Below are 12,156 nucleotides of genomic sequence, written 5' to 3' on the forward strand. Positions count from 1 at the left end.
CATATTGATTACTTCAATGGCCTTGCAATCTCCTTTTGGATTCTCTTCTGTATTGCTTGGGAGAATACTGGGAGGAGTTTCAATGACTTTCTTACTTAGCTGGCCCACTTGTGCCTCCAGATTTCTAATGGAGGACCTTGTTTCACTCATGAAACTTAAAGTGGCTTTTGACAGATCAGAGACTAAGTTTGCTAAATTAGAGGGGCTCTGTTCAAAATTTTCTGTCTGTTGCTGAGAAGATGATGGAAAAGGCTTGTTATTACTGAGCCTATTTCCTCCACCATTGTTAAAGCCTTGTTGAGGCTTTTGTTGATCCTTCCATGAGAAATTTGGATGATTTCTCCATGATGAGTTATAGGTGTTTCCATAAGGTTCACCCATGTAATTAACCTCTGCTATTGTAGGGTTCTCAGGATCATAAGCTTCTTCAGAAGCTGCCTCTTTAGTACTGTTGGATGCATTTTGCCATCCATTCAAACTTTGAGAGATCATGTTGACTTGCTGAGTCAACACTTTGTTCTGAGCCAATATGGCATTCAGAGCATCAATTTCAAGAACTCCCTTCCTCTGAGGCATCCCATTATTCACGGAATTCCTCTCAGAAGTGTACATGAATTGGTTATTTGCAACCATGTCAATAAGTTCTTGAGCCTCTTCAGGCGTTTTCTTTAGGTGAATAGATCCACCTACAGAATGGTCCAATGACATCTTGGAAAATTCAGATAAACCATAATAGAATATATCTAATATGGTCCATTCTGAAAACATGTCAGAAGGACACTTTTTGGTCATCTGCTTGTATCTTTCCCAAGCTTCATAGAGGGATTCCCCATCTTTTTGCTTGAAGGTCTGAACATCCACTCTAAGCTTGCTCAGCTTTTGAGGAGGAAAGAATTTATCCAAGAAGGCTGTGACCAGCTTATCCCAGGAATCCAGGCTATCTTTAGGTTGTGAGTCCAACCATGTTCTAGCTCTGTCTCTTACAGCAAAAGGGAAAAGCATGAGCCTGTAGACTTCAAGATCTACTCCATTTGTCTTAACAGTCTTATAAATCTGCAAGAACTCAGTTAAAAACTGCTAAGGATCTTCAGATGGAAGTCCATAAAACTTGCAGTTCTGTTGCATTAAAGTAACTAGTTGAGGCTTAAGCTCAAAATTGTTGGCTCCAATGGCAGGAATGGAGATGCTTCTTCCATAAAATTTGGATGTTGGTTTTGTGAAGTCACCAAGCATTCTCCTTGCATTATTGTTGTTGGGTTTGGCTGCCATCTCCTTCTTTTGTTCGAAAATTTCAGAAAGGTTGCCTCTGGATTGTTGTAGTTTAGCTTTTCTTAGTTCCTCTTCAGAGTCCTTTCAGGTTTTGGATCAGCTTCAACAAGAGTGTCTTTTTCCTTGTTCCTGCTCATATAGGGAAGAAGAGAACAAGAAAAGAAAGAGGAATCCTCTATGTCAAAGTATAGAGATTTCTTTATGTTAGTAGAAGAAAAAAAGGGCAGAGTAGTGAAGAAGAATGGGTAATGATAGAGGTGGTGATCTGAGATGAAGAGAGATGAAGAGAAGTGTTAGTGAATAAATAAATAAATAGATAGAAGGAGAGATAGAGAATTTCAAAAATAATTTTGAAAAAGTGGTTAGTGATTTTCGAAAATTAAAGATAAGATATGATTAAAATTAAAATTTAAACAATTAAAAAGAATTTTTTGAAAAAGAGGGAGGTATTTTCGAAAATTAGAGGGAAAAAGTAGTTAGGTGGTTTTGAAAAAGATAAGAAATAAATAAAAAGTCAAATAGTTAGTTGAAAAAGATATTAAAATCAAATTTGAAAAGATAAGAAGATAAGAAGTTAGATAAGATATTTTGAAATCAAATTTTTGGAAAAGATAAAATTTTGAAAAAGATATGATAAAAAGATAAGATATAAAAGATATGATAAGATATGTTTGAAAAAGATTTAATTTTTAAAATTAAAATTAATTACTTTAATAAAAAGAAACTACAAGATAAGATTCTAGAATTTAAAGATTGAACCTTTCTTAACAAGAAAGTAACAAACTTCAAATTTTTGAATCAATCACATTAATTGTTAGTGTAATTTCGAAATTTATGAAATAAAGATAAGGAAGAGATTTTGAAAATATTTTGAAAAAGATTTTTAAAATTTTCGAAAAAAATAAAAAAATGAAAAAGATATGATTTTTGAAAAAAATTTTTTGAAAAGATAAGATTTTTAAAATTGAAAATTTGACTTGACTTACAAGAAATAACTAATTTTAAAATTTTTTTGACTAAGTCAACTCAAATTTTCAAAATTTTGGAGAGAAAAAAGGAAAAGATATATTTTTTTATTTTTGAATTTTTAATGATGAGAGAGACAAATTAAAAACGTCATTTTTGTGTTTTTCTCTTTTCTTTATGGATCAAAGCAAAGAATGCATGCAAGAACACTATGAATGTCAAGATGAACACCAAGAACACTATGAAGATCATGATGAACATCAAGAACATAATTTTGATGCAAAGAAAACATGCAAGACACCAAACTTAGAAATCTTTAATGCATGGACTCTAACAAACAAAAAATGCATATGAAAAACAACAAATACAAAACAAGAAAACATCAAGATCAAACAAGAAGACTTGTCAAGAACAACTTGAAGATCATGAAGAACACCATGAATGCATGAATTTTTGAAAAATGCAAGAAAAATTTTTTAAAGCATGCAATTGACACCAAACTTAAAAGTTGACTCAAGACTTGAACAAGAAATACAAAATATTTTTTATTTTTATGATTTTATGATTTTTTTTGTATTTTTATTATTTTTTTTAGAAAATTATATTTTAAGAAAACGACAGTAAAGAAAAATTTTTGAAAGATTTTTGAAAACTTTTTTGAAAAGAAAATAAAAAGAAAATTACCTAATCTGAGCAACAAGATGAACCGTCAGTTGTCCATACTCGAACAATCCCCGACACCCAAAAACTTGGTGAACGAAATTGTGATTCGTACTCTTTGTACTTGTATGAAATTTAATTCGAGATAATGGCTCTTTACTATGTGTGGTCACAACTCCGTTCAACTAACCAGCAAGTGTACTGGGTCGTCCAAGTAATAAACCTTACGTGAGTAAGGGTCGATTCCACAGAGATTGTTGGTATGAAGCAAGCTATGGTCATCTTGTAAATCTCAGTCAGGCGGATAGTAATTGATTATGGATTTTCGAAAATTAATAAATAATAAACATAAAATAAAGATAAAGTTACTCATGTAATCCAATGATGGGGATTTCAGATAGGCGTATGGAGATGCTGTGTTCCTCCTGAATCTCTGCTTTCCTACTGCTTTTATCCAATTTTATCACTCCCTTCTATGGCAAGCTGTATGTAGGGCATTACCGTTGTCAATGGCTACATCCCACCCTCTCAGTGAAAAAGGTCCAAATGCTCTTTCACAGCACGGCTAATCATCTGTCGGTTCTCAATCAGGTTGGAGTAGAATCCCTTGATTCTTTTGCGTCTGTCACTAACGCCCAGCCTTCAGGAGTTTGAAGCTCGTCACAGTCATTCAATTCCGGAATCCTACTCGGAATACCACAGACAAGGTTAGACCTTCCGGATTCCCATGAATGCCACCATCAATTCTAGCTTATACCACGAAGATTCTGTTTAAGGAATCCAAGAGATATGCGCCCGATCTAGGGTAGAACGGAAGTGGTTGTCAATCACGCGTGTTCATAGGTGAGAATGATGATGAGTGTCACAGATCATCACATTCATCAAGTTGAAGTGCAACGAATATCTTAGAATAGGAATAATTCGAATTGGATAGAAAATAATAGTAATTGCATTGAAACTTGAGGTACAGCAGAGCTCCACACCCTTAATCTATGGTGTGTAGAAACTCCACCGTTGAAAATATATAAGTGAAAGGTTCAGGCATGGCCGAATGGCCAGCCTCCCCAAAACGTGATCAATAGTCTCCTCAGATGAAGAATAAAATAAAACTGAGACCAAAGATGTCTAATACAATAGTAAATTATCCTATTTATACAAGACTAGCTACTAGGGTTTACAAGAGTAAGTAATTGATGCATAAATCCACTTTCGGGGCCCACTTGGTGTGTGTTTGGGCTGAGCTTGATCTATCCATGAGCTGAGGCTTCTTTTGGAGTCGAACGCCAAGTTGTAACGTGTTTTGGGCGTTCAACTCCGGGTCGTGACGTGTTTCTGGCGTTTTACTCCAGACAGCAACATGGAACGCCAGTTTACGTCGTCAATTTCCGAATAAAGTATTAACTATTAGATATTGCTGGAAAGCTCTGGATGTCTACTTTTCAACGCTGTTGAGAGCGCGCCATTTGGAGTTTTGTAGCTCCAGAAAATCCATTTCGAGTGCAGGGAGGTCAGATTCCAACAACATCAGCAGTCCTTTGTCAGCCTCCTATCAGAGTTTTGCTCAAGTCCCTCAATTTCAGCCAGAAATTACCTGAAATCACAGAAAAACACACAAACTCATAGTAAAGTCCAGAAATGTGAATTTAACATAAAAACTAATGAAAACATCCCTAAAAGTAGCTTGAACTTACTAAAAACTACCTAAAAACAATGCCAAAAAGCGTATAAATTATCCGCTCATCAGCCTCTCGGCCATGCCTAGACCTTGTTCTTATGTATTTTCAACGGTGGAATTTCTACACACCATAGATTAAGGTGTGGAGCTCTGCTGTACCTCGAGTATTAATGCAATTACTATTGTTCTTCTATTCAATTGAGCTCATTCTTGTTCTAAGATATTCATTCGCACCCAAGAACATGATGAATGTGATGATTATGTGACACTCATCATCATTCTCACTTATGAACGCGTGCCTGACAACCACTTCCGTTCTACAAGCAAACAAGGCTTGAATGTTTATCTCTTGGATTTCTTAATCGGAATCTTCGTGGTATAAGCTAGAATTGATGGCGGTATTCAAGAGAATCCGGAAGGTCTAAACCTTGTTTGTGGTATTCTGAGTAGGATTCAAGGATCGAATGACTGTGACGAGCTTCAAACTCGCGATTGTGGGGCGTTAGTGACAGACGCAAAAGAATCACTGGATTCTATTCCGACATGATCGAGAACCGACAGCTGAATAGCCGTGCTGTGATAGAGCGTGTTGAAAATTTTCACTGAGAGGACGGGACTGTAGCCATTGACAACGGTGATGCCCAATATACAGCTTGCCATGAAAAGGAGTAAGAAGGATTGGATGAAGACAGTAGGAAAGCAGAGAGACGGAAGGGACAAAGCATCTCCATACGCTTATCTGAAATTCTCACCAATGAATTACATAAGTATCTCTATCTTTATTTTATGCTTTATTCATAAATCACCTATAACCATTTGAATCTGCCTGACTGAGATTTACAAGATGACCATAGCTTGCTTCATACCAATAATCTCCGTGGGATTGACCCTTACTCGCGTAAGGTTTATTACTTGGACGACCCAGTGCACTTGCTGGTTAGTTGTGCGAAGTTGTGATAAAGAGTTGAGATTGCAATTGTGCGTACCATGTTGATGGCGCCATTGATTATTACAATTTCGTGCACCAGAGACACTTGAGTTATCAAACTCATTGTGATTGATAATTGTTATCTTTGCTAATTAATTTGAATTCCAATAACTCTAGTTTTTTCTTAGGAATTGACTAGGATCTGAGGAATCAAATTGATTCATCCACTTAACTTACCTTCATAGTTAGAGGTTAATAAGGTGGGAGAAAAAATCCAATTCTCATCATAATTGATAAGGATAACTAGGATAGGACGTCCAGTTTTTATATCTTGTCAAGAGTTTTTCTAGTTATTAATTTATTTTTCCTGGAATTTATTTTTCCTGTTCAACCTTTCAAAAACCCAAAAATATTTTTTTCCATAACCAATAATAGATCATACTTCCCTGTAATTCCTTGAGAAGACGACCTGAGATTTCAATACTTCGGTTATAAATTTTATTGGGTTTTGTTACTTGTGACGACCAAACTTTTGTACGAAAGGATTCTCTGTTGGTTTAGAAACTATACTTACAATGCGATTATATTCTTGTGAATTTCTTTACCGATAGAAATCTTATCGTCAACTCTGTTATCAACTCCCAACCCTAAATAACAACACATTGCAGATGACAGTATAAGTACAACACAACATTCTCAGTGTGCTTCCCCATCTCCCAGACCTCTACACAATACTAACATCATCCCAATAAGTAGAAATGAGGTTTGTTTGTCTTTTACTACTGACAATACTAAAAATCATTACCCAATGGTAACAAGGTTTAAATCTGGTGTGAGATAACCTATTATATATAGTGTTACCGTTACTCATAATTTAACACAAACTGTGTCAAAGAATGTGTCACAGGCTTTAAAATCTGATCACTAGAATGCTGCTATGAATGTTGAGTATCAAGCATTAATGCAGTGTAGCACATAGACATTAGTTTCTTCTCTACCTTCTAATGTACTATCATTGGCAACAAATGGATTTTTGTTATTAAAAGAAACAACAAAGGTGATATTATAAGGTACAAAGCCAGGTTTGTTGCCAAAGGCTTTCATCAAGTTAAAGGGATCGATTATGAACAATTTTTTTCTCATATAATCAAACCCTCCACTATGAGAATTTTTTTGAGCATTGCCTTATCTCAAGGATGGTTTATGAGGCAATTTGATTTTGATAATATTTTCTTAAATGAAATTCTCACTAAACAAGTCTATATGACACAACCTGAGGGCTATGAACACTCAAATGCTAATTTGGTTTGTAAATTGAATAAAGCTCTTTTTGGCCTTAAACAGGCACTAGGAGCATGGTTCCTCACTTTATAATCTGCCCTGCAACACTATAGATTCAATAGTACAGTGTTTGACACCTCTCTTTTAATTAGACATCCTCTGAATTCCATTACTTACATGCTAATCTCTGTAGATGATATTGTGATTATCGGCAATAATGCTCAAGAAATTGAAGATTTGATAGCTAAACTAAATACTATTTTTCCTTTGAAGGATTTGGGGAAATTCAACTTCTTCCGGGGTCTTGAAGTCACTTATCATAATGATTGAAGCATTCTTCTATCTCAAGAGAAATATGCCTTAGAGTTACTAACTAAAACATGCATGATAGAGGCCAATCCAATGCCTACACCAATGCTTTCTAATCTTAAATTATTTGTCAATGATTCTGATTCTTTGATAACCCAAAATTGTATAGGTCAATTGTAGAAATTTTATAATATTTAACTATAACTAGACCTAATTTAGCATATTCTGTTAACCATATGTCTTAATTTTTGCAACATCCAATTATTCAACAATAGAAAGCTCTCAAATGCATACTTTTATATCTAAGAGGTATAGTTTTCATGGTTTAGTATTCACTAAGTGTTCTAATTTTTGAATTCTAGCCTATGCAGGCAGGGTTAGTGATGTGGCTGATCGAAATTCTGTAACTGAGTTCTGCATCTACCTGGGTAACAGCTTGGTCTAATGGATATGTCAAAAAGAAGGAAAACTAAGTAGGAGCAGCATTGAGGCAGAATACAGGTCTTTGGCTTCTGCTCAATTAAGAGTATATCCATTCAACAACTTCTTACTGAGCTACAAATCCCTCAACAAATTCCGCCACCATATACTATGATAATCAGTCAGCATGCCTCCTAGCTGCAAATCTGATACTTTATAGCCGCTACAAACATCTTGAGCTTAATCTATATTTCTTAAGGGACCTTGTTAATAAAAAAATAACTTTACGTATCCATATCCTTTCCTTAGAATAAGTTGATAACATTTTTACAAAACTCCTCTCCATTAAGTTATTTGATATGTTTTGGATCAAACTTAGAGAGAGTTTAACCCTTATCTAAGTTTGAGTGGCGGGTAGTAAGGGTAATATAGACAATGGACATGGAGGGTAGTTATAGTTTGTTATTAGTTTCAAGTTTCTGTTATAAGTCATTAGGGTTCTGTTAGATTTCTAATTTCTAGAAGCTTCCTCATATACCCATATAAATACAAGTTTCTTCCTCTCTTATATACACAATGTTAGTTCACTCTTCTTTTTCAATAAATCAAGTAATTCAGTTCTTAATCTCTCTGTTTCTTGTGCTGCTCTTACTGTAATAAGATAAATGGTATGTATGGAAAGTAATATAGGAGAATATATGTTGCTGGGCTACTGAGTTCAAACCCGATCTTCTATGCGTATGCAAGATATGAGAACAAACATTTGAAGGCATGCAAAAGGAGCTTTATTGTGTGTAGCCCCATTATTGGGCTTGATGGATGCTTCATTGAAAGTCCATTCGGAGGTCAACTTTTGACAATTATTAGGAAGGACCCAAACGATTAGATTTTACCTATAGCCTTTGTTGTTATTAAGGCAAAGAAAAAAGACCCTTGGACCTGGTTTCTGCTGAACTTATGAGATGATTTAGGGGTTGAAAAATCAAATGATGTACATTCATAAGCGACCAATGATGGATATTTTCTAAAACTCGGTAACTGCACCAAATCGTTTCAAGTAATACCACATTGAGTGGAATCATTCCTACGAGGATTAATGGATTGAACAAATAATGGTTAATTGACTATTCTAATTAGACAAATTGAAAACTTGTTTGGGAGGTATTCAGTATCACAGATAGAGAATTCAAAAGAAAGCAGTAGTGAATGATTGTGAAAAAGTAGTATGAATAAAAACGTTAAGGTTTTGGAGATGTTTAGACTTCAGAAAAATACTTTTTACTATCTACTTTGATCATGCAAAGATGTATCTATGACAACCCATAATTAATCAAACCCCAATCCATTGGTAATTCAATTTCTCTTAACCTAACATCTGTCAATTCCTTGATCAATTAATTATGATAAGAGGTTAAGCACAATTTCTTATTCAAATTCAAACAATTCTTAAAGATTAATCCTAGTTGATTTTATATCACTTATCAAAACTAGTTTTAGAAACTTAAAAGAATTATGAGAAGAAGTTTCAAACTCAATTCCAGTAAGCAACTTTTCCAAGGTGATAACAGAATTCAATCAAATTAGAATTATTTTTCAATATGTTCAAACCCTTGTGATGAAGAACAAAAACTTGTTTCTTAAGAAAAACTTGATGCATAAATCAAAAGTAAAAAAAACAATAGCATTAGTCCATCAGAATCAATAAAACTCCTAACCTTAACAGAGAAGATTAGTGACTCATAGTGTAGGACAAAAATAAGGATTCAAAATAATACAGATAAACTAAGGGTGTGTGCCGAAAAACTCTTTTGAACTTATTTATACTCTAACCTAAACCTACTTTGAAATTCAAAATAAAATCCAAATAAAATCTTTCCTAATTGATCCTAATTAAAGATGATCTTCTCTTTATTCTTGACATTCAAAGTAGAGTGGCATGCCAAGGTTCTTTTTAGATCACTGAAAGTTAGCCCAACATAAGGTTGCATGGGTGTGTGGTTGTATGGCACGCCAACCTCCTTGGTATCCCCTGGGAGTGTTCCTTGTGCATGGTGTGTATGGGCATTGCATGCCTTTGAAAGAGCTCCTTGGACGCCCTCAAATTTTTGGCACAGCGTGGGCAGACCAGTGGTTGTGTGTAGCATGCCATTGCATGGAAAAGTTGGCATGCATGGGCATGTGAAGGTGGCTACATGCCTTCAATGGAGGCTTGGTGACAAAGAGGCTGGCGTGTGAGGGCGTGTAGGGGCGTTACCCTCCTTCGAAGGGTCTTTGATCTTAGCCTTCTGGAGTTTGGCCCGGCATGGGCACGCCAATAGTTGGGCGTGGCACGCCATTGTATGGAGACTTTGGTGTGCCTGGGGGTGTGAGGGCGTGGCACACCTTCGAGCCTGCATGGTCCTTGGGAGTGCTTGGCGTGCATGAGGGTGGGAGGCCTTCGAAGGACGGTCCTTGGTGTGTGTAGGCATGTGAGGGCGTGGCACGCAATGTCTCTGCTTGGTTGTCCCTAAGAGTGCTTCCTTGCATGGGTGTGCGAGGGCATGTGAGGGCGTGGCACACCTTCGAGTTTGGTTGTCCCTGGAAGTGTTTCCTTGCTTGGGTGTGTAGGTGACGTATAAGAAAGTGACATGCCATGCCTCTGCTTGCCTCCCTTCCTCCCTGTTTTTCCTTCCTCTCTATTTTTGTTTCTAGCTTCTCCATTTTTACTTCTTCTCTGTTCTTTTAATAATCTTCAATAACCTCCTACAAAATGCATAATGCAAAGCACTCAAAGTATATTGAGTAAAACACAATAGATTTAGAGAGAAATCACTAACTTCATTAAGATAATTAACTAAGAAAACTACTAAAAGATGCTCATGCATCACAACAGCAAACTTGAGTTTTTGCTTGTTCTCAAGGAATGGAAAAGAAAATAATTGAGCTTAATGAAGGAGGAGTGAATTTCTTGGGATGCTCTTGTCCAATTTAACAACTTAATAGTGGGGTTTTTCAATAAATTCCTTGATCATAAATGGTCTCCTTTTATCTGATAGGACCTTGAAGTCCTGGAATCCAGAATCTTCATAAACTCAAGTTTGGATAATATTATGAGCCTCCTCTTGAGCTTGATTGATCCTTGATGTCATTTGCTTTCTGTTCTTAATTGGGAGAGATGTTATTGTGTTAATTCTAAGTGCTTCGTCTCAAGGTAACTCTTGATTGTAGGCTTTCAATCGATAATCTCAAGCTAGTTGGCCCAAGTCACTTGGTGATAAAGCACCCCTCGGATCTAGTTACCCAAGTCTCTCTTTGATACAGTTACACCCTAAGCATATAACTAGAGTTTTCTTTTCTCAAACATCAATGCCCAGATCCTCTTTGGACTTCTAAATGTTTTGTTTCAAGGCGACTCTTGATAGCGGGCTTTCAATCGATAATCTTTGGCTAGTTGGCCCAAGTTATTGGGTGATAAAGTACCCTTCGAATCTAATTACTCAAGTCTTTCCTTGAACAATAGCACCACAGGCACATAACTGAGTTCTAGTCATTGGTGCTTAGCTTCTTACTGCTTTTTTAGCCTTTTTTTATCCTTTGCTGCTTTGGATATTTTCTTTCTTCCCCTCTCTTTTTCTTTTTCTTTTTGATTTAAGGATCTTTTGAATGTATAAAAATCCTATAATACTTCTCTAAACCTTTGTTTATGGACATTCTTTCCTCCTTTCTTTCAATATTACATTGATACTCTAAGGCCATGGAATATGATCACAGTTAGTGACCACCACTGTTTTAAATAGATCTTCTTTATTAATTTAACTTTCTTTCATCAAAAGTAACTCTTTATCATGAAGATTAACTTCTTGGAGGACAAGTACAGTGGTAAGCTCTTAAAGGAAAAACAATGAACAGAAACACAATGCATGAAAGAAAAGACAAAGAAAAGAGAAACAAAAGGAAAAAAAAAAGAAAAAAAAAACTTAACCACCTCATTCCTTATTGTCATCATCTTCATCATCTCCATCCTCTCTTTGTGGCTCACTGACTCTCTATATCTCTTGTTGCTACTCAAGTGACTTTTGGGTTATACTGTGCCCTTGCATAAGTTATTCGTTGATCCATGGACCAACCCTTGTGAATAGAGCCATTGCAGGGTTTACCAATTCTAATCCTACACAGAGAATTTATTTTGGCATTCATTAGTTCTTAAAATACCATGAATTCCTTACGATAGTTCCATTTTTGCAGTCTAAGATTGTCAAGATCTGCGCATAATTGTGGCCAATCAAATCCTTAAGAGAGAGTGCCTGTTTGAGCTTGAAGAGGTGGATGTTGTAGGGGTTCACTTCTTAGGCCTTGCTTAGGGCGCATCTTCTTTGCCTTTGCCATGCTTGCAGCTGTGTTAGGGTTGTTTATAGGTACCAGAGTACTTCATCAATATTTACCCTATCATTTTCATACGGGCGCTTAATGAGGCTTTGAAAACTAAGCCTTGAGTTGTGGTGCACAGTGTTTGCCAGCTTTTGAATGTACTTGGGTATTATATCCTCCACCCTTACCTCATCTCCTGTCATTATTGAATGGATGAGTATGACCCTTTCAGCTGTGACCTTAGAATTATTGGATAAGGGAATGATCGATCTTCAGATGAATTCAAACCATCCCCTTGACA

The sequence above is a fragment of the Arachis hypogaea genome, chromosome 6 (genome assembly GCF_003086295.3).
Source record: "Arachis hypogaea cultivar Tifrunner chromosome 6, arahy.Tifrunner.gnm2.J5K5, whole genome shotgun sequence".
NCBI classification, from domain to species: Eukaryota; Viridiplantae; Streptophyta; class Magnoliopsida; order Fabales; family Fabaceae; genus Arachis; species Arachis hypogaea.